Source organism: Sebastes fasciatus, chromosome 18 (assembly GCF_043250625.1).
Source record: "Sebastes fasciatus isolate fSebFas1 chromosome 18, fSebFas1.pri, whole genome shotgun sequence".
Lineage (NCBI taxonomy): Eukaryota > Metazoa > Chordata > Actinopteri > Perciformes > Sebastidae > Sebastes > Sebastes fasciatus.
Window position 1 is genome coordinate 8,181,059 of NC_133812.1, and position 24,475 is coordinate 8,205,533.

The 24,475-nt window shown below is 40.9% G+C and overlaps 1 long non-coding RNA gene across 3 annotated transcripts in view; it reads left to right on the forward strand.

Annotated features, from left to right (window-relative positions):
* The window catches only part of LOC141755639 (uncharacterized), a 74,392-nt gene extending 50,815 nt beyond the window's left edge, over positions 1-23,577 (forward strand). For 2 of the 3 annotated variants that reach the window (XR_012591311.1, XR_012591312.1), the window contains one exon: positions 23,434-23,577. This is a non-coding gene — a long non-coding RNA (uncharacterized LOC141755639). Of the gene's footprint in view, positions 1-2,894; positions 3,705-23,433 lie in introns of those variants that run through there. The other variant, XR_012591310.1, reaches the window with a different exon arrangement.
* The last annotated feature ends 898 nt before the right edge of the window (positions 23,578-24,475 follow it).

Sequence of the window (24,475 nt, forward strand, 5' to 3'; positions counted from 1 at the left end):
GCTGATTTCACATCGATGTTTCATAGGCACAAACTAATTTGCTGGTATTCTACTACCTACAAATCTTAGATGATAAAAAACCCTCATTGCCTTGTATTTAAAATGCTGATCTACATATTCAGGCTCTACAAAATAACAAATTTACTCTCTCTTAAGCTTCTCTGATCAATATTTTTGTATTAACAATGGTAAAATATGACTACAGTATGTGTACTGTGAACAACGTTGCTCATAGTGACTAATTTACACCCAAAATTATCACCCAACTCTGCTTTCAGTCACAGTAGGCCGCTGTTTTCAGCAAGAAAAAGCTCTACGATATGAGGAAAATACGCAATATACAATAACATTGTTGATTATCACGATAACAATATTACTTGCGATAGATGAACAGATATTAAAGTGTACACAGTTTTGCCTTTCTGCTGCTTTCAGTGTACTGCTAAAAGACAACACATTGCTTGTTGAATTAAAAAAAATTGAAAGAAATTATTTCCAACATTCTTTTACGGACAAATTGATCAAACTGGACACAAAAGGCAACAAAAAAAAAGTGATAGATACATTTTAAAGTGCAGTTTTTTACTGATGCTCTCAACTAACTCAACTGCAATACTGCAGTTTTTCCGCAACGTGTTTATCACGCAAGTTAACATTGCGATGTTGATTAAAAAATTATATATTGTGCAGCTAGATAATTAGCAAATAGTTGGTAAAAAAACTGGATCATCTAGCTGCTAAAGATCCATATATTTATGGCCAAATTTAATGTATATATTTATATATTACCCTGTTGGTGGAGACCAAAACAGAGCTAAAAAAACAAGTCAATATTGGACGTAGATCCATCAAGTGGCCAGAAACGTGACCCCAAATGAATGCGACTGTTGCTCAGTATCTGTGTAGATAATCAACTGTTTGCTAACATGTGCACCATATAAACTTAAAAGCTGATATGTCAATGATGTGTTTAAAACTTGTTTCTGCTGCCCCCTAGTGGCCAGTGCCTTATTGCATTTTTTTTTGTTCTACATGTTACCCTAGCATTTTAACATTTTGTGTGGAAAAACTACAATAACTATGGCTCTTGTGTCTTTATAATAATTCAAAAGAGTGTAATTTTATCCAAGTAAATATAATATTATTTAAGTATCTTTAAATTTTGACACCAGAGGACTGAATGCAGTAATCCCCAGGCCTTGAGGTAAAATCAGTACCCAATGTCCACTACTTCAAAAACTGTCCTCCAGTGAGCACTTGATCCAGCAGGATTGCTTCTGTGGAAGCACAGTGACCGTGTGTATAGGTTACTGTTACCATCTAGTGGCCAAAGGCATGCAGCACACCTTTAATGATAGAAATGAAAATCGGTACATTCTCAGTCTTCAGATTTCTGTCTTTACTAAAATCACACTTGTATCTATTATCTCTTACCTCACTCTCATTACTTATCAGATAGAGGGATTTTGTTTTAGTGTGTACTTGTTTCAATTTAACTTAGATATCTCATCAAAGTACCACTTTTTTGAAACCTTTCATTCTACTGCAGAAAATTAAAAAATTAAAAAATGATGCTGACAGAGTAAGGGTATCCATATAGTAATACTAATCTGAAAAGTGTAAGTACCTTTAGAAAAAGAAATAGATTAAAGAGTGAGTGAAAACAAGTACAGGTTCCCTGTAAGACATTCTGGCACTTTTTTTGCATAGTAGAAAGCAGTTGGTCATTAGCACATGAAACATAAATGAGCTAGGGCTGTCAAACTTAACACAATAATAACGCGGTAACGCAAATGAGTTTTAACACCACTAATTTCTTTAACGCATTAACACAACTTGCGATTTTCAGGTTGTAGTGGGCTCAGTTTTAAAGCGAGAGTGAAAATACTGGCATCATGAAAGTAAAAAAAAACTAAGAAATCCACTGGTACCAAAAATGTCACACTAGCTTGTCGTGAAGGACGCTAAATAACGCTCCAAACTTTAGCTAAATTTTGGCGAGGAAAAACTGGTATGGGGTCCCTTGACCTCTGACCTCAAGATATGTGAATGAAAATGGGTTCTATGGGTACCCACGAGTCTCCCCTTTACAGACATGCCCACTTTATGATAATCACATATCTCATCTCAGTCAAGTCAGCACACTGACACACTGACAGCTGTTTTTGCCTGTTGGGCTTGAGTTTGCCATGTTATGATTTGAGTATAGTTTTTATGCTAAATGCAGTACCTGTGAGGGTTTCTGGACAATAATTGTCATTGTTTTGAGTTGTTAATTGATTTCCAATAATAAATATATACATACATTTGCATAAAGAAAGCATATTTGCCCACTCCCATGTTGATAAGAATACTAAATACTTGACAAATCTACATTTGAGGTACATTTTGAACAGATAAAAACAGTGTGATTAATATGCGATTAATCTTGATGAACTATTTCAATCAATTGACAGTCCTAAAATGAACATATGAAACATCAGATTTTCCGCTTGCAAAACTGTTGATCAAGAAAAACACGAAAAGCCCCAAAACATTCTGAAAGAATAGAAAATCTTTAATTCATTTTTGGAAACTTTTACAAGTATATGATAAAACTACAGCATAGTATACTGGAATTCCTGCATACATGTAGGGTGAAAAACTATCTTTGCACAGTCTCACTTCAAACTGTGCCTCTTAATGCAGACACATAAGTGACAGTCGCTGCTTTAAAGAGTAATTTTCTGGAACTGTCAACTGCATAGACAGCTGGCCCCAACGAAGAGGATGAGGGGGTCGTAAGCTGCGTTCACTAACAGTCAATCACACACGCGTCCACATGGAGTCCACGCTCGTGCCCTCGCCTGTCAGGTGAAATGACTTTCTTCTATTCCATCCCAGCTCCCTGCTAGGCTCTTGACCTCTGGCTGGAGGAGTCCCAGCCACTTTGCAGTGACAGTCCAAACGGATCGACTCGAGCAAACGACCTTGTCCATCCCCTCTGGGCATCTGTACACTGGCTCAGTGTAGACAATCAATCTGGCTTTCTAAGTGCGTGCCACGCGGTCGGTCGCCATGAGAGGGAGCTGAGATACTCTTAAATCTCTCTGAACAAGCTCTTCTTTGCTTGAGTCTTTTTTGCTTTTTTTTTGTCTCTCTTTCTCTCTCTCTCTCTCTCTCTCTCAATCCTTTCCGTCTCTCTCATGTGTCCAACTTTCTCAGCGTCTGTGTGTGTGTGTGTGTGTGTGTGTGTCTCTCTATGCATGCTTGCGTGTGTGTCTCAGTGTGTACTGTATGTGTGTGCACACGTGCCTGTTCCGCTCTCTGTTGTGGAACAAATTACACAGCGGCTGGGGAGCCAAATGACTAATCAGTGGTACACAGATTAAAATCCAATTGCTGCAATTTGAAGCCACACAGGAGTAGTATGGGAAATTAACTACTACAGTGTCTGCGCCGCTGTCTCCACCAGGCATACCTGTTAGATGTTGATCTTTTAATTAGCGCGGCCCATAGAAACTTTAGATCCGTCTAAAAAAAAACAAAGCTGATGAGTGACACTTACATTTTTTCTGACATCCAAATTAAAAACCGTATACAATGTGTTTTTTGCCCCGTTTGTGCAAGCGCTTAATGCATCTCAAGAGTTACAAAAATCAGATTGCGCGAGATGTAATCTGTGCATGCAAGACAATAAAAATGGCAAACTAAGTCAGAGCAGAGCACAGTTGGTGGTTAATTTGTTCATATTCACCAGGAGGGGCGTTAAGAAGATCAAGCGTTGCGTTTACGATGGGGCCGGGAGGATGGGATGTTGTCTACAGCCACTCATTCACCATCGCTGTATCATCCCCTGCCCTCAATAACCACTTATCAACCACAGGCTAAAGTGGCCATTGCCAGGGCTTACCGACTCCGACTTAGAAATGGATTGAAAGCGCCGCTTGTTTATTTTAAACTACAGCCCAGCAGACAATTAATTTTCTCCCCGCATAAAAACACATTCAGGGGGGAGAGAAATGAATGATGTGAATAATGAGCGAGCCCTGGCCGAGCCCTGCTAGGTGAAACCAGGCAATTGACTCCCCTACTTATTATCATATTATGCTTTTTCTTTTTTTTTTTTCTTGGATGTACAGAAGTGCAATATGCGCTTGAGCGGGGCTGAGACACAACACGAACGCTCGCCTGGAATAATCTCAATGGCAAAAAATAATCTCATTTTGTCTGGGAGTGTAGAAATCCTGTTTGCATGGCTGTGGCGCGTGTCTTTGTGTCTTATGGCAGGCGGGAGACGTGCGTGCAAGGCTGTCGCCGAAACCATAACAATTTCACTGGAACATTTCATTTGGCAATGAATTGAAACACGCATGCCACGTTTACCTTTTTTTCACAGATGTGACATATTTTAATTTTTTTGGATCACGCACACAGACTTGTTTTCTAGATTTTTAAACAGTGTGGAGAATGCTCTAAATTTGACCTTTTCTTTAAACCTTCATTAACCTGCAGTGGTTTGACAAAACACATTTGCTTTCTTTTACAGCAATGTCCTGCGCGTCCTCATTCAGTAGCAGAACTGAACATACCTGGGAGCTGCTACAGCCCCCCGTGGGCATTGAGCATCTCCACTGGAGCAGTTCCTAGCACAGATGCCTTGTTCAGGGGTATCTGTGTGGCATAGCTGCAGAGAGAGGGAGAGAATGTGTTCAGTGATTTTTCCACCCAGTCAAACCCTCTACTTTATCTTCATAAGCCCACTTCTCCAAGTCCGGGCTGCTGTGTGCAGCTTAAGGAGTTTTCCAGCACTGATCCAAGAGGGTCAATACTGCGCTGTCCTGGATGGCCGTCTCCTGGAACTCAGTCATTGAAGTCACTCATCGGCGTTGAAAATATGAGCTCATCAGATAGTAGGCGATCTTTTTTTTTTTTTTTTTTTTTTCAAATAGATTGACATTTTTGGAACACCTCAGGCTTTTGGTCAGCATCTGTCGGCCTAGTTTTTGCGGTGTGTCCCATACCGTTGGCACTAGTCTGCCCGTGTCTGAGGCTTTTTGGCCGATTTAGCGTGTTGATTCGGCGGCGGAGCCCATCGGTGAGAGAAATCTCGCTAATTGGCTGTTCGGCTTAAGCGAATCCGTGCACGAGAAGCTTGCAGTGTGTCCAAGTGCAACTTTTTGGCCAAGACACAGGCGACGTGAGGTGACGCAACAGTTGACCTTCGTTGCCGCTAGTTCTTTGATGTCGGTTTGGTGTGTCTGGGCCTTTAGATGAGAGGGTCAAAACCACTCTCATATCTGTCCAGTAAATATAACAGCTTAGCTTAGCATAATGACTGGAAACCGGGGGAAACAGCTGTAGCTCAGTGGATAGAGTGGGTCGTCCTTTAACCGCAAGGTTGGCAGTTCGATCCCTCGATCCTTCGATCCCATCCTCACTGTCTATATATCTCAGTGTCCTTGAGCAAGACACTGAACCCCAAGTTGTCCTAAGGATGGGTTAAATGCAGAGGTCAAATTTCATGAATGTACCTGTATGTATATGAAGGTATATACATTTTAAGGTAGCCTGGCTCTGTACACCTGTATCTGTATCTTGTGTGTTTAATATGTTGAAAAGCCAAAGTGTAAAAACTACCTATTGTGGTTTAATGGGGATTATGTGCCGGACTAGTTCTTGGGCGGGAGTTTATACTTGGGTTTCTCTTCTAGCTAAGCTAACTGGCTGCTAGCTGTATGTTTACCAGACGTGTTTTGAGAAAGTGTAAGTCACTGCGACCACGAGAGGTACTTGAGCATCCAGCCATAAATGAGCATCCAAAATATTATGCAGTTTGGTGCAGCAGTATGCGGAATTAGCCGTGGACAGACACAGAGATGCACACACACAACCAATCTCATTATCTCTTGGCGGAGATTATTAAAAGATGGTGCAGGATGTCCTCACAGCCCTAGTTAAAAGTTAAATAATGTTAGTCACCCCTCTCACTCACTCCTCCTCTGGCCACCAGCAGCATCACTGAGCACACTGCTGCAGTCAAGTCGGTGGGTAAAGAATCCTGCGTCATCTTTGATTTGACATAGTTTGTATTGACTTTAATGGAAGACGCAGCTCTTGGTTGCAGCACATTAACACTTATTTTGGTAGGCCTACCTCATACTTGCTTGACATTGTTGTTGTCCACCTTGAAAATTGCTAAGAAGATTGTCTACCATCTGGTGAGCTTGTATTTCCAACATTGTTCCGGTAACAGATTTTATGAGCTGATTAGAAACCGAAGTGCCTGAGTCACGTCATCCAGGACCGTCATATGTAGTATTGGGAGTTTTTTCGTGCCATATTTTCTGCCCAGACCGCCTTCCTTACATGTACACGAAATAATGATTTCAGAATGGCGCAATTATAAGCTTTTATTTAGTCGTATAGCCATAAGGCACGCCACTGTCAATAAATCATTAAATCACTGTAGCTCGGGGCTCGGTCAAAGGACCATCCAAAAGCCATTACTCCAGATGGTGCATTAGGACGAATATCATTATGATGATATCATCTCCCACAGGTCCTTTCTCCCTCCTGTCATTTTCATCATATTTTATGGCTGACCATCACGCCGCCATTTTGCCATGTGGTCTTTAACTTGCTGCAGACATGACAACAGAGGACACAGCATTGAGGGAAAAGTGTGTATGTTTTGTTTTTTGTTGCTCTGGATTAAAACTCTTTGAGCAGGTTGTTCCTTTTTAGCGTATTAAGGAAAGCTCTTAACAATCCAAAAAGGAAGAAGATTCCTCAGGCTGAAACATTTTCCCTCCCCTCTCTTCTTCTCTTCTCTTCTTTTGACTATATTTCTAAATTTACCCGTCCATTAGCGGGGAGACATAGAAGAAGACAGAGTTGCTCGAGCTTTTAACAAGGCTTCTTCTTCTCTTCAGTGTCATGCTCCGCTGGCCTTCAAAACACGCAGCCCTCTTTTGTGTCTTTATTATAGCTGCTGCTGAAAGAGATGAGTTTGAGGTTATTGAGCGTGTGTGTGTGTGTGTGTGTTGGTAAGAGACGGGCTGGCATCAATAAAATTTCAGGGAAGCTGCAGTAGGTGGTTTTGGGGGGGTATTAGATGTGTGTGTGCGTAGAGTTATGTCCCAGTTATCTACCACAGATAATTGATGTGGACAAGCTCGACTGAAATCTCTGTGACAGCGATAGGCACGCCACGCGCTCGCCGTTGATGGATGCCCATGTCAATCTTTCTGACCCCTCCCCACCCCCCCACCCTCCACCATCATTCAAACACACACTCTCACACACACACACACACACACTCACAAGCTATGAGTCCTTTTCAGCAGGGCACAAAAGGAGCAGTCTCCTGGCACGCCGTCACCAGCTGAGCTGTTACAGAACAGCGCTCAGAGGGCACGGAGGGGGGAGGACGAGGGAGGAGGATGCGGGTGGAGGGCAGGGGAGTAAGAAAAGGATAGCAGGAGGAGGAGGTGGAGGGTGGAAAATATTGGGAAGGAGGGAAGATTTGAGGTGTTATTAATGAGGTAACCGAGGCGGGACATGAGGAGGAGGAGGAGGACAGAGGATTGATGGAGAAGTATAAAAGTTTGGAGATGAGGAGGTGAGGCAGGTGGAGGAAAGGGAAGAGGTGGTTGGCTCAAAGGAGAATATATAAAAAGAAGGAGAGGACAAAGGAGGGGTGTTTTGTTAACCGTGCTGAGTTTCCCCCTGTGATGCGAAGAGTTTCGGGAGGCTGCTTAGCATTCTTTCTCTCTCTCGCACTCACTCCAACTTTAGAGCTGGCTCAGCAGAGAACACATAGATGTTAAAGTGGCGTGATTAATTTAGGATGCAGTGAGCTTTTTTGGCCAGCGCGCGTACACACACACACACTCCCACACAAACTCACACATCAGCAACTGAATGGAGGTGTAGTAGTTGTAGAGAAATGGCCTTTCCAACTGGAATTTATCCTTATGCAATATCCATCAGGTGTCACAGTATCAATATGACATAATGAAAACTTCAGTTCAGGCTTATCAAAAGGGCACAGCTGTACTGTAACTGCAAGTCAAGATGCTTTTTATATCAAAATTCAATGAGTAAAAAGATGTAAAAGTTCAACATTTGAGAAACAGGCTTATTTGCTATCTCGCCCACAGTTAGATGAAGCGATCAATACCACTCTCATACATTGTCTGTCACTTGAGTGCTAACATGAGCATGTTAACATGCTGACTAGGGCTGGGTATGGGTAACTCGATACCTTTAAGGTGTCGACCGAAGTAGTATCAAGTAGTATCGAAACTTCCCCAGTCAAATGATACCTGCAATCGACCCTTTTTGAGCCTAGATCTAGCAAAAAAAAAGACTATTTTCAGAGCTTGTGAGCGGAGTGGAGTGCGAGCGAAAGGATTTTGGATGGAAAGCAGAGCGGATTTATTTTTCAATTGGAGCGTCACCTTATCTCCCACTCCATCCCTCTCCAATTTCGCTCTGGTACCGCTCACTCCATGAGTTTGAAGCATGCCCGATCGAGCCCGACCCAGAATGTAACTGTGTATTGCGAATTTGAACAATGACTCCAGAGCTGCAGGTCAAAATAGTTTGTTCATATTTTATTGTCTACTTTTTTTAAAAGTGCCTTGCTAATATTTGCCTGAAAAGCCGTTATGTTTTTAGGCATCCGCTGTCACTGCGAAAAAAGAAAAAAAACACTTTTATCTGCTTTGTGTTTGACATGAAAAGTGACCGCACGTTCGGTGTCTCTGTCCTATTTTTCTCTCCATGCCCTTAGAAATGCACATACTATAGGCTAAACTTGTTTCTATATATTAACTATTAAAAAACACAAACACAGCGAGCGCCGAGTCCTCATCTCTGTATTTGTCTCAGTCCAAAAGTCAACATATATTGAAAAAAGATAGATGTAATCATGTCCAAAATTTTAATCTAGCGAAAGATTCTGCTTCAATCTATATTTGATGCCGTTTAGCCTTTCAAAAACAACATTTTCACTGCAGTCAATATACTGTTTTCTCTCCCACTCGCAGCACACAAAGGACACACCTGTACCGGTGTAGCAGCAATCAAACAAAACGATCGAATTATAGGCTAAAGAAAGTTGATTTAATTAAAAAAAAAAAAAAAAAGACTCATCTGATGAATCATTTTATTAAAATTGGGAATTTTGTTAGCGGAAAAGTCATCTTTGATGCATCTATTTCTCTCTCTGTGTGTCTCAATTTCCGTATTATCTTCTTCCTTATGGTGTTAGTGAAGGCAGATTGGGGCTTAGCTGATTGGGCAAACCCAACGGGACAGATGAATTAAGCAGCACTCAAGACACATACCTGCTCTCGTGCATTACTGACTGCCTGCCTTCCCAGTCTGTTGGTCTCCGGCCCACTTCTGCATTGTGCAGACAGATCGCTGCCTACCTGCCCCACACGTCCACATCACACCCTCAGCTCTTCTTCTTCTTCAGCTTCACTGATCACTCCACATTAAGAAAAAAACAAAACACATGCATTAACACCTCAGCCCAGAAGAGCGCAGGAAGTGAATCAAACGCCCACTCGTATTTCCGGAAACCTGTATACCGGTGGAGCGGCGTGTGCGGTGGTGGCGGCGGCGGCGGCATTGGTGGGCACTGCGATGAGAATTGGACCATTCTCCTGGCGTGGGTAGCGTTCGTATTTTCGCTGCCACGAGTGCCCGCGGTGCAGTGTGGGGCTGGCTGGCAGGCTCGGGGAAAAGGACCCATCTGTTGTATGAGATTATTTCAAACCAGATACAGCACAGGATGTCACCTGTTTGGAGAATCTCAGGGGAGGTGGGATTATGGGGAGGAGGGTGGGTGTGTGTGTGTGTGTGTGTGTGTGGGAGGGGGGGGGGTTTGGAGGTGAATTTCTCAAGACAACATGTGTTCTCTCATCCTATCTAGTTGTATTCATGTTGTTTAATTGTGATTCTATATGTTTAGCTGTACATCTGCCAACCTATAAATGTGTTTATAGTCAACATAAAGAGACTCTCTGAGGAGTTAGAAGCCTCCTTTAATTGCTTGTATCATCCTCCATATATGTGTTGCTGTTCTTTCATGTGTTACCTAACAATCTGGATTTCTTTCTATTTTTAAATAGTATATACAATTCTTCCATAAACTGTATATAAAATATGGACGACAAGACAGCTCCCCAAAAGTGAAGCCATAACATCTCAATCGCCCCCTGGTGGCTGGCTGCTGTAAAGGTCATAAAGCCCGCCCCCTCATAGCGGATGGGACATGAGAACCAAATTAAAAAGTCAAAGTACACATCAAATACATTTTTCCCAAATACAGTTTCTGTCATTTTAGGTAGTTCTTATCACGCTGATGTATGTACAAGTGTTAATTTTCATGATAAGTTTGGTTTTAATTAGTTATTTGATGCTTGGCCTTCTCTACCATGGGAGAAAGCGGAGACGCGTCGTCGATCTTTATATAAAATCTATGGATTCTTCACTGTTGCGAAAACTCAATTCCCCCAACAGATCATGAAAGTTTCATCTAATCTAACGTATGCACCCAAACAACGTATCCTCTAACAACGGTTTGTACCTAAGTACTTAAGTTACACCACTTCCGGAGTTGAAGAGTGAAGACGAAAATTAGGAATAACTTTTTGCAAGATATTTACTGAAGTTACGTGACAAAAACTACATAGTTAGGTTTAGAAAAAGTTTGTGGTTTGGGTTAAAATAACTCCGGAAGTCATGTAACTTGTTCGTCATGTTCGGAAGTTACGTGATCAATAAATGAAGGTTGACTTGTGGTTTCACACGGGGTACGAACATATTGACGTTATTGGCTGGTAACAGGGTTGCTTTATCTGACCTACAATATGAATGAGAAACCTTTCCTACAAGACCAACTAAATATTTTAGAATAACACAAGATGTGCAGTAGGCTTTATCACAATAACAGAAACTATTCTGCTAACTTCTGTTCCTCTAAAGCAAATAACTCGTACTCATCTAGTTTCATCATTTTTTATTTGTTATAATAGTAGAATAATATTGTACACGTCTAATTTATTGCTGAGATCGAGGAACATGGTGACGTCACTAAAAAGAATGAGCAGTCAGAAGATGATACAAAACAAACTAATTCAGAAGACAAAACTATGATCTTAACTGTAAATATCTATCACAGTATATAGACTGACTTTCTGGTTCAACTGTGACCTACAGTACTGTACTTAACGTAGTTGTGCTTTCACAGTTTGCCTGTGAGGGATTATGGCTAATATTCGGGGTATGCCTAGTTAGGTTTTACCTTCAAATAAAGTGGTTAACACACGGACAGATTATCAATAGGCTACTAGGCACAGAAATGTAAAACACAGCAAGTCACTCCATATGCCATAGAGAAAGCTGTGTCGCTAATTTTTTTCAGCAAAATTTGTATCATGCCATGGCCGGTTTTCGGGTTGTCCGTCCGGACCGCTCTCGTGAACGCGACACCTGGAGAGACTTTCTTCAAATTTGGCACAACCGTCCACTTAGACTCCAGGATGAACTCATTCGATTTTGGTGGTCAATGGTCAAGGTCACTGTGACCTTATGTCCGTCCCATTCAGATCTGAACTTCAGTATTTTGTTCATGCTGTAAGGCTGTCTAAAACCTTTCCAAAGCTTCTTGACAAAACAGATCCACATAATATACCAAAACTTTAGAGAAAACCACAGTACCTACGTATGGCGCACATGTAATGCAGGGGAAAGTTTCCTAAAGCAAAGCTATTCTGCTGTAAAACAGGTTTAAATTGCTTCACTAATGTTGAGGGTATTCTTAGTTTAGTCAAAAAATTTAATTAAAAAGGGCTCATATTGAGATCAGGATATCCCTACTTTGGACGATATGTAAATAACAGTCTGTTTAAACAGAAGCTCTGGTTTAAGGCTCCCTGGCCTCTGGGCCTGTGCCAAGAGTACGCCTGTGCTCTAATCTATCCATGGGTTTAGATAATCCGGCTAAACTGTTGGCTTGTTTACAACCTGTCTGATCATTTGACTCCTCGTGTTTCTTGTTTCTTGATCTCAGCAATAAACTTAATGAACTCAAAGTCATCATAACTGATAGAAATGGTGGCCAAAACTGCAGACTTAAAGCTAAAGTATAGGCGAGATTGGAACAAATATGATTAAAAAAAGTTATTCTTATAAAACGGTCGCTATATCCTGACGGCATCTGCAAGATTTCACAGACCGGCGGAAAACAACCAGTCAGAGCTGATCTGAGGTCCGCTGTCCGCTGTCCAGCTGCCATCTATGAGAGCCGGCTGTCAATCGCTCGCAAACTCTGACCAAACGGTCAAACTAGCTGATCAAATATTAATCAATATTATGTTACGTTAATGCCTATTCCTCGCCACAAATGTTCTCAGAATCATCTTGTAGTGCACGGTTTAGCTGTAAAATGAGAAAGTTTGTATCGCGGCAGCTATTATGAGATCTCTTGAAAGAAAAGCCAAGTTCCGGTCACATGACCGGAGCAAAGCCAATGGGAACGTTCTCTCTCTCTGAAATGACCTGTGATTGGTCAAAGTCTTCCGTCACGGGCTAGATTTTTTAAAGCCTGAAAACAGAGCCATGAGGAGGAGCAGAAGTCTAGTTATCTCTCAGAACACTTGAATTACAATATGCTGAAAGGTTATTATGGAATTTTGCCCAATGATGCCAAAAGTATACCGCCTACTGACACTTTAAGACTAAAATTGTAATAAACTGGAAGTTTTCTTTGAATGTTCCATTGTCTAAGTGAAATAAAGGCTAAATAAAGCGTAAAAACAGGTGTAAATCCAGTATTGACTATAAGTCGGAGCAAGGTGCGCCCACTGCCACGTCAGAACCTGAAAGTACCACCGAAGGAGTCGGACCTTCGGCCAAGGTTAGAGCGATGCACCACCTGCATCCTAATGGCTGTAAAGCAGAATCCCTGCCTGCAGGTGATGAATGAGTGTCATGTCAGGAGGGAAGGAGAATGAGAGGAGGAGGTGAAGAGGAGGAGGAGGAGGAGGAGGAGGAAGATGAAAGTTGGCTCTAGAGATGCTGCCCACAGGATGCTCAGGCACAGACCTCAGGAAGCCCTAACCCCTTCACTCTACCATCTGTTGCTCAGAGGTGTGTGTGTGTGTGTGTGTGTGTGTGTGTGTGTGTGTGTGTGTGTGTGTGTGTGTGTGTGTGTGTGTGTGTGTGTGTGTGTGTGTGTGTGTGTGTGTGTGTGTGTGTGTGTGTGTGTGTGTGTGTGTGTGTGTGTGTGTGTGTGTGTGTGTGTGTGTGTGTGTGTGTGTGTGCGTGCGCGCGCGTGCGTGCGTGCGTGCATGAAGGAATGTGTGTAGGTTGTGTGTTACAGGGAGAACGTTTCATATACAGTATATAGTATTTGATACAATATTGCATTTGAGTTTGTGTGCACACTGCAGTTCTTGCAAGTGTATGTGCATGCATTCATACAGTATATGTGCAAAGTAACCTCATGCATATGAGTATACAGTAAGTGCTGTGTGTGTGCGTGTGTGTTTTCTGTTTCACTTCATACCTGTATACACAAACTCAGCACCTCTATCACCTCTTGCACCTCCACCGAGAAGAACAGATGGGAGAACAGGAGAGAGGGTTCCCACGTCCGCTCCTCCACCTCGTCCAAACTCAACCCATCGCCGCCCAGCCGGGCCTCGACCCTGCCAGAACCACCGTGACTCAGCCAAAACACACACACACACACACACAAACATACACACTTATGCTGGAACCCACACACTCCAAAAATACCGTGCCAAAACTCATGCACACAAAACACACATTTATGCTCAAAGGGCACAAATTCACATGCAAATAGCCTACACACACATATACACACACACATGAAGTACTTTGGCTCTCTGACGGTCCAGAGTGACACCAGTGAGCCAAATTATGATGAGGTAATCAAACTGCTGTTAGTGGTGCAGCTATCTCACATCTATCTCCAAGTTATACGGACTCTGCTAATAAAGGGCTGCTCGTAATCAAAGTCAGAAAACAGGGTCAGCATTTGGTGTGACAGAAAGGCAGATAAATATACTTTTGGCAAAAAAACTTTTGCTGAACTGCAGCCATTGTGTGGCAACAAGTGGCAATTACAGGATAATGACACATAGAATTCATCTTCATTTCCCAAGATTCTCTTGAGTCAGTCGCTTTGAAGAGATCATCATCAGACAACCTGACTGAGAGCAAGTGGAACGGGGCCACAAGCAGGAAACAACAAATGTGTCCCCTGGTGAGGTGCGATGTGTTTACTTCCTGTTTAATTTTTGGCTGGACCACAGAGGGCCAGCCCTACAAACACAAAAGTCTGTCACTGAGTGTGAGCCGAGTGTTGGAGTTTCTTCATTGGCCGTTGCTCTTTCAAAATGAAAAGGCGCGGGAACTGTCCTTTGTTTCCGTTTTCAGGGGGAGTGTCAGCGGGTCCACTCTCCTATGGAAAGCAGGAGAATCAGTCGCCCAGTGCATGATGGGAGTGTTGCGGTGAGTTGGAGAGGGTCTATATTTGCATAAAGTCTAAAAATGTATGCAAATGAGCCCGTCCAGCTCACAAAACTTGAACCAAGCAGTCCAACTAGGCGATCTAGTTCCAAAATGAAACGACATTCACCAGTGGTATGAGCCTATTTCTTGCTTAAAATGTTTTCAGAAGTAGATTTTGTTCAGACGGAATGACAGAAAGTTTACGAGCAGACACGCCATATTGTTTCCTGTTTGAAAGGACAAGCAGAGAACCAGGGACCAATCAGGTGCATTCCACGATAGGGTACGTCACCGCTTGAACGGCCAGTTGAGTGGAGCGGCGCGTCCCCCTAGTGTCTTCGCCAAACCTAGTGGACATGTACTGCTGGATTTAACATTATAGACGAGACCACTGACTCTTTGTGTACCAATTTAGCCACAAATTCATAGTCTGACCATTCCCTTTCCAGCTATACTCGGTTTTGACCGAGTCTTGTTTGATAAAACCACTGAAATGTGTGACTGTGACATGCCAAAACATAGTCGGAGACCCTTCTGTAATGGCTATATCGTTCAAGATAGGGGTCAAGATCAGTGATCGACAGGGCTAGCACTAGTGCCAGCAAGCTTTCCACTGGCACAAATTACCTACAGTAAAAGTAACATTAGCCTAGTCAGCAAAGCTATATACAGTATCACTCACCTTGCACATTGTAGCACTCTCTTGCCTCCATCACTTCCCTTGACCTGGAATGCACCATGTCTGCCTGGCTCATTTGCATTTTAAAGATTTGATCACAATGAGGGTTGAATTGAGATTACAAGAGCACTAATTAACACAAGGTGTAGAGGCCTGTGATTAGGTGTCATTATCCAGATGAAAGTACCCAGATACAGATTACAAGTGGTTGTGTAAATGGGGTTGTAAAGTCAATAAACTGACTCAGTTACATATCTATCTCATACCTAAAGTTTATGCTGATTAATTCTTTACCGTCTGGTGGGCCTCAGAGCGCCATCTAGTGGGCCACGGAGGTGCTGCCAAATGGTTAGATCAAATTAAAAGATATTTTTGGGGTAATTTACAAAGCTAGTTACTTTTCATGTCTAAATGTGCTCAAGAATTCACATAGATACAAAACGTCAAATTAAAATGCGTGATTTCAATGACCAGTTACGTTTGAGTATCGGCACACCAATCATGACACATTGTCAGGTAGAGACAACGTGTTTTGCTTCAGATAACGAGCTGACGTTCCCTCGGATGCAATGACGCAAAATGAAAAAGTTATGTGGGAGACAACCTGCAGCAGTACAGTTAAAGCTCCAAAGCGTGTGGTGAGGAAATATGACCTGAATACATTGAATTTAGATTGATAATGGCAGGCAGTGATGGGTGAGGGTAAGCAGAATATTTATTTTGGTCATTACAGCTGACAAAGGCATACCACATATTTACAGCCCAGTTTATTTTTTTCTTCTTTTTTTTTCATTTATTTGGGAAGGTGGTCCATACAATTCTTTTAACGATCAGAAGTGGGCCTTAAGTTACAAAAGATTGAGGACCCCTGTGTTAACTGTTAGCTAACTAGCTGTCAAATAAATAGTATATAGTGCACAAAATTTGTCTGTAGTAGCATGAAATTTAAATTCAAAAACTTTTTAGAGTAGCCTACAAGTACCTCAAAACTGTACTTAAAGGGGAACATCACCTGAATTAAGAGAAAGTTCAATCTGTGAACATGAGCTACACTCTCTCAAAGCCATTAAACCAGAGTAAGTCTCAAACTTGTGATGTCATAGGGTATAAAGTCCAGAGCTTCTCCATAGACAATGAATGGGATGCTGATTTTGTTATCCCTCGGAATGTTTTTTTTCTTCTTTTTTCTACCCAAATGAGCTTTATTCTATAGTAGTGTTGTCAGTTGTGAAACAGACAATGTTCCCATATACTCAGATAATTTCCCTTTGTGCTCTCAGTGTCATCTAGAACATCTCTTCCTATTCATTGTCTACGGAGCAGTTCCACACTTTATACCTCGTGACATCACACGTTTGAGTTTTAGCACTCTAGTTTTTGGATTTGGGAGAGAGTTTTTCATGTTGACTAATATTGTTTGGACTGTCTTAGACCATAGGAAAAACATGTATGAATTTTAAAAATAGGCGTATAGTTCCCCTTTAAGCACAATACTTTAGTGAATATATACCGTAGTTACATTCCACCACCGTCCGTATACCAGACCAAATAATGCTGTATATGTAGAACTGTGTTAGTGCAAACATTTTAACTCGTATAGCAGGACAAAGCAGGTGTTACAATATATAGGTGTCCCAATAAGCCATTGCTATAGAGAACAGTATGCACAATACCAGGACCTTGGAGCTGATGCAGCTGTGTGGAATGTCACCGTAATTAATGTTATTAATTACACCTGTGCTTTTCCTGTTCAGACATGGTCTCATTTTAATAGAAATACCACTCGGTGCCTCCAGACTCAATAAAAAAAAACTCACTATGTGAGTAAAAATCACCATATCCTACCGCGGTCCACCTGCCTGGCTGTTAATCAACCACCTGGGCTTCACTCCACTCACCACAAGCACGGTTTTACATAACCACCAATGCCACTCTGTCAAGACCAGATAATTCCTTCACTCTCTCGCTCCTGACAGAGAAAGAGATGGCATCAGCATGTCATAAAATCAATGGCAGTTTCATGAGGAAATCATCACTCCAGCGTTCTGTTCTCCTCCGCCTAAGCCCCACTGGCTGTTTTTCTCCCGCCACGAGGAGAGAGAATGAGAGGGACGGCTGGCGGACGGACACGGAAAGCGACGGATCGCAGTACAGGGCGAAAAGCCGGGTAGTAATCGATATAGAGTTGGCAAAGGGCTGGGGCTGGGGATAAACAGTGGAGATTGCTCCAAGGGACTAGCATTGATGTGTGATTAAAGTCAGAGAATCCCCCCGTCGTCCGGAACTTGTGAGTGAGATCTCTGACGCCGGGGTAATTGGTCTCGGGGAAAATCAATGGATTTGGCGAGTGAGCTAGTCACATCTGTCGAGGCTGCTGGACGGTACAGGGCAGACACTGGCATTTTCACCTGAGGCTGAACCTGACATTTTTGTTTGAATGGGCTTAGGAGTTGGCTTCGGGTCTGACTTGACCTAACTTGATGCAGCAGCCAAAAATATTGCTGAGAAGTGCAACCAGGGCCATGGCAACACGCAGTCCTCATTGTCCTTACAGAGGTCACTTCTTTTTCTGACAGTTGTGGGTGTTTTAGTGACCTGGATGAATCTACAGTCCAGAGTTAAAAACGTACACATGACTGGCTTTTAGAAGCCAGTATTTTTAGACATAATATATTCAGTACTTCCCCACCAGAATTTTATTCCTGGCAGTCTTTTGTGTTGGCAAATACAATTTGCACAAAAAAAATAACTGCACAATTAACTGAATGAATGAAATATCCCATTTATATTGGTATTATTATTTCTATTTTTATTGGTTATTTTAGAAAAGTCCTCTTTGTGATCTAATTATGTAGTTTATAATTTAAAATAAGACTTTGGAGTATGGGGTCATGGACATAGATTTTTTTATTAATGTATTTATTTATTCACTATTTTGTATATATTTTTCTATCGCATTCATTTATACCTGCAATAACAAATTTTTTGGCCACTTGGGGGCAGCAGAAACAAGCTGTCAACACACTATTGACATACTATCACCATTAAAGTTGATATGACAAACTTAAAAAACTGGTAGCAAACAGTTGCATATTTAGGTACACATCCAGTTACTGAGCAACATTATCATTCATTTTGAGTCGTGTTTGTGTTCACCTGATGACACCATATCTCCAAAATTCACAATCTTTTAGCTCTGTTTTGGTCTCTACCATCTCCTGAGGGAAACATCTGTCTCTTTAGCTGCTAAATGTTCCACTATGTTCAACAACTAGTTGGTAACTATGTCTGTTTGTCTGTTTTATTTATTTATCATCATTTAATTTGCCCTCAGTTTTTCCTAAAATCCTAGTTCTGGCCCTGAGTGCGACGGCTATTAGTAATTACCATTATTGCATTTTTTAAGCTGTATTTTATTTGGAGTCACTCAAGCTTCTACACCTAAAGCTTGGCCTTGCATCAAACTTCGCAGTTTGGGGTCAAGCCAATTTAAATTTGATACAACCTGTAGTTCAAGGATAAAGTGGCCCGTGTGATTTCCTTGTCTGATTTTTAAAAATGCCGGTATTATAAAGCAGGTTTAAGCGCTATATAAATACTGTGAAAGTATCAAAACGCTCAATCCATGGAGAAATACACATAGCCCGTATTCATAAAATGTGCCTAAACATGAGCCGTCAGGATTTCTGTGATTTTGTGACGTCACAAATACACGTAAACATTCTATATGTGTCCCAGTGTATTTCCGGTTGCGGTGTATGACATCAGCTGACAGGAAGTAAACATGGACCCAAGCTGTTGCCTATCAATGCAATTCTGTTTTTCTTTTATTCCATTGAAATGTGCTAAAACAGAGGGTTTCTGACAGACAGTAAATACAGGCATATTTAGGCAGACAGTATGAGGAAAATAAAGGATTTTTTGACCATTAAAGCAGGTATACATGTTCTAGTAGAAACACAAAATACAAATATGAACCTAAAAATTTGCATAATATGGTACCTTTAAATTAAGTGCATCGCTACTGCAGCTTCCATGTAAACTGCAAATTACCTTGGTGTGATAGATAATTAGTTTCCCATTGCTCAAAGCCCGGTTTAAACTGTGAGCCTTTAAATGATGTGCATCTGAACAGGCAATGAAATGTATAGCAAAGTGAATATTTGTAATTATTGCGCCTGGCTGGAACGGCTGTACTCCTTTGTGGCCTCTTTTTAATAAAGAACCGATTTGTCATACAAAATAAATTGTGACAAGTGGAATCAGGTTGGTTGCTTGATTTCTGTAACCCTACCGTCATCTGTGGCTCTGTTCAACATGACAGCTTTCTGTAGCACGGGCCTCATTTTCAAAAAGGTCATTGATGATGCCGGGGCACATCAGCATACATCTGATCCGGTGACAGCTGTGCCTGGGAGCCATCGCTCTCACAGCGCAGACCAATTAGAGAGGGTCTTGTATCAATCAGAAATAAAATAACATCTCATCAAAACGCATGTCGGTTTTTGATTCCCTCTCCCCCAAGAGAACCGCCGTTCTCCCCAGATCCCATCTCCATCACCCCCACACACCTCTTTTAGCTTCTGCCTATATCTCTTTTTATTTTTTCAAACGCCCATCCACATCTTACCAGTGCATACACTTAACGGATATGCCCTCACATCTTCACACACACACACACACACACACACTGACACACAGGAGCACACAGGGCCCAGGGCAGTGACGGACAGAGCAGGTAACCAATCCAATTAACACCTTAATGAGGAGGTCTCCAGTCACAGTCTGATTTACTCTACATGCACAGCAGCAGCAGCAACAACGCACAGCTCTCATCTTCCTGGATACAGCAGGCAGGCATCGTACTGCTGCTGGACTCTGTAGGTTAGATGGTGTTAAAGAAGAGAGACACCTAATGAGTCTAGCCCAGGGGTCAGCAACCTGCAGCTCCAGAGCCACATGTGGCACTTTAGCCCCTCTCCAGTGGCTCCCTGTGGATCTTTAAAAATGGAAATGAATAACTGTTTTTTGTTTACATTTTCATTTTTATTTATCATTGTTGTAGGTCTATGGTACGACGGTACGACGGAGTATTATGGCCACATTGAGCCAAAAAAATAAATCTGAGATTTTGAGAATAAAGTCGTAATATTATGAGAATAAAGTCATAATATTACAAGAATAAAGTCATAGGTTTACAAGACAAAAGTCGTAATATTATGAGGATGAAGTCATAATGTAAAGTAGTAATTTTACGTGTTATTTTCTTTTTTTCTCGTAAAGTTCTAACTTTATTCTCGTAATATTACGAAATTTTTTCTAGTAAAGTTATAACTTTATTCTCGTAATATTATGACTTTTTTTCTTGTTAAGTTATGACTTTATTCTCCATAATATTACGACTTTTTTCTTGTCAAGTTTTGACTTTATTCTCGTAATATTATGACTTTTTTCTCGTAAAGTTATAACTTTATTCTGGTAATATTACGACTTTTTTTTCTTATTAAGTTATGACTTTATTCTCCTAATATTACGACTTTTTTTCTTATTAAGTTATGACTTTATTCTCCTAATATTACGACTTTTTTTCTCGTAATATTATGACTTTTTTCTGGAAATCGCAGATTTTTATTCCCTCAATGTGACCCTAATACTCCGTAGTACATTTGCTCTTTGGCCCTCACTGCATTAGACTTATATACTATATACTTAGATTAAAAACTATGTTACCTTCATCACAATGCTCAAATGTTTTGCGGCTCCGGACAGATTTTTTTGTTTTTGTTTTTGCCTAAAATGTCTCTTTTGATAGTAAAGGTTGCTGACCCCCTGGTCTAGCCAGACAGGTTAAGTTTTTCATTTTTAATACATACATATTATAAATCGTCAATTGTGAGATACATGTACAAACGTGATTCTTTAACTTTTTACAGAGGCTATTTTGTCAAAACACAACCTAATGTTTTCAAGACAACATCTGGCATGCTTCTTAAAGGGTCAGTGTGTAGGATTAAGGAGGATCTATTAGCAGACATGGAATACAATATTCATAACTATGTTTTCATTAGTGTATAATCACCTGAAAATAAAAATCATTGTGTTTTAGTTACCTTAGAATGAGCCCTTCATATCTACATAGGGAGTGGGTCCTCTTAATGGAGTCCGCCACGTTGCTCCGTCATATTTCTCCAGTAGCCCAGAATGGACAAACCCAACACTGGCTCTAGAGAGAGCCTTTCATGTTTGTAAATTACCTGAGGGCCACTATAGATTCTCGGCTATGCTTGCAAAGGGAGGGGTGAGCGGACTAGATGCCACTGAATCCTACACACTGGTCCTTTTTCTACTCAGGCTTTTAAATATGTTTTCATTTAGTTTTGCAAGATGTCCTGCCTGACAAAGTGAATATTTAATTTAATGAAAATACCTCTTATAAATATAGTAAATATATAGTGTTTTTTGAGGTATGTAATATCAAGGTATGTAAATAACAGATTAATAAGTCATAAATATTAAATTCAGTTCAATTAATTTTTATATCACGTCAAATCAAAACACCATCCACCCACTTTGAGCTTCACAACGGCTCTTCAGAAACCTATGAGTGACGTCACGGAGACTATACGTCCATATTTTATACAATCTATGGTACAGATCTGGAGAAAACTCACCTCAGATGTAATAACACCCTTATTAGACATCTGACCCATATCAAAATACCAAGGTCTCCTTATTCTGAAACAGACGTTTTGTGTACTTGGTTGAACTATACTCACAGCGGCTATGACCGTCGTCATTATTTTGTATCCGTTCAAGTAGTACATGAATAATTCTCAAGCGCATGGCAAATCACAGAAGTGTGTAATGGAGTGAGCTGCAATGTGCCTTGAGGATTTTCCCAAATATCAAGCAAAGATTAAGTAAAAGCAATTTTGAGCAAAGTTGCACACACTGCATGAAGCCTTCATTAAATTTGATTTTAATTGATTTTGTGCCAGTTTAATAAACCTCGCAGAACCCCCTAATGCGATCACATAAATAAAGAGTGCTATTATTATTAGTTTTATTAGTAGTAATAGTAGCACGGTAATCATTATAGTATCAGATGGAGCAGTAAGAAGAATGTGCTGGACTTTTAGATCTTGAAGATGCGATCAAGGAGCTCAACCTGAGATTTGGTTTAGCCGGTTGCTTCCTCCTCAGAGTCGGAACACAAGTTTTGCCTGGAATAATAAAAGCACCTTGATGAGGCTCCGTGACGCACACAGCAGCATTAGGGCAGGCAGTGTGATTCATGGCCCTGACAAAACTCCTCTTGTTTATGATCACACAACATCTGTTGACGGTGAATCACTTCTTGTAATCAGCACTCTGCTGCCATTTGATCATTTCATCAGTCACAACACTGTGTGACTGTGCGCGTGTGCGTTAAAGCACAACACAGTATATTGGAGGTTCTATATTCCAACCTTAGCGTACAGTTACACTAATATACACTATAGGGGCTATGTGTGTGTGTGTGTGTGTGTGTGTGTGTGTGTGTGTGTGTGTGTGTGTGTGTGTACTGGGATCATTTCCAGCGTAGATCCAGTGTTAGATGAATAAAGCCATAATCGGCGTGTGAGCGTGCACACTCGCTGTTGCGGGACGATGATGGCGGCAGCTTTCTCTCATCAAAGCCGATAAACATCAATGAGCTGTTCAAACATCCTCCAACGCCATTAATTAGAATGCACCAAATACCAAAGACGATGATGTAGCAGCTCCAACAAATAAAGCTGGAAGTCTGACCCTGAAAATCGGAACCTGACTGTTATCCATTTGTATTTGAAGTGAGAGCTTGTGCTGCTGCCACTTCTAATTCCAAACACTAATTCAAAGAGGATTCATAGGCATTTTTTCTAGGTCAAACATCGCAACTTTGAAAAGCCTCCCCCCCCCCACCCACCCCTCCTTCCCTTGCTGTTATTTTTTTTTCTGGCGTTTCTGCTTTACTAAATAACACCACTGTTGAAACTGACAGGAGGAGGAGGAGGAGGCCAAGCTGTAAAGGTTACAAAGTGGAGCTGAACATATGATGCAAAAAGCTCGCACAAGTTGGCACTCTTGATCCCCGAGAGCACTGAGAGGGATTGCTTTTCTAACGTCTATTTGGGGTTTTTTTTGTGATCGGCCACCAACGTGTCTTACACTAAATCTTCTTCTGTTCCCGGTAGAGCCATGAAACAAAACCCAGAATGTACAAGTGAGGCTGTGGGACCAAATACAAGAGACCTTGATCCAGAAGGGCTTAGCCATCAGCTGGCTTGAAGGGTGTTGCAGGCCTCCAACTATGGAGGACGGAACCTGCCAAAAACAAAAATAAATTAATAAATAAATAAATGATTAGATAAATAAATAAATATGTCATTAAATTTAGCACAATTGTATTACAAATAAATGTAGCCTTTAATTAATTGATAAAACTTGACATAAATTTATATATTTGTTCCAATTTGATTCTTTGTTTATTTATCTTTGTATTAATTCCCTTATTTATTTACTCTTCTCTTTGATTTTCCCCTTTATTTAATTATGTATTTATTTTTATTAATTTCAAAATATATTTATTAATTTTTGCATTTATTTTTTATTTATTCATTTATTTTTGTGTTATTCTTATGAATGTATTTATTTTTGCCCTTATTTCTTATTTATTTTTTGTTTATTTTAAAATGTATTTATTTATTTTTGCATGCATGCATGATTTCCCCTTTGCATTTCACCCCTCATTTATATCCCCAAACTTATTTATTTCTGTATTATTTTCTTTTTACATTTCTTCATGCATCTCATTATGCAAATGAGGGGTCTGTCACTCAATGTGTAATTTTGTCATTTTTGGTTTTGGCCGATTTCGTCCTCCATACCCACTGCCATGTGTTGAAATACTAATCTGCAATTTTTTTTTTCTCTCTTATTTTGGCAACAGGTTAGTACTAAATGGTCACCTCTGTGGTGTTTTGCAGTGCTCTGCCCAGCAATCACTTCAGACCAGTGTCACAGTTACTTTGACATCACTGGACTGACAGCAGCTGCCACGACCACGAGCACGACCTCCTCTACTGAGATGAGTAAAGACACTATAAATAACTGACTGGGATTTCTGTGTAGAGACATTTATGTCTACATTATGCAAATTCATACTAAATGGCAGTATAATTATGGTTAATTTAATAACAAAGAAATGCTGCTCTTCAAGCCTATTCTCTTTCGCCA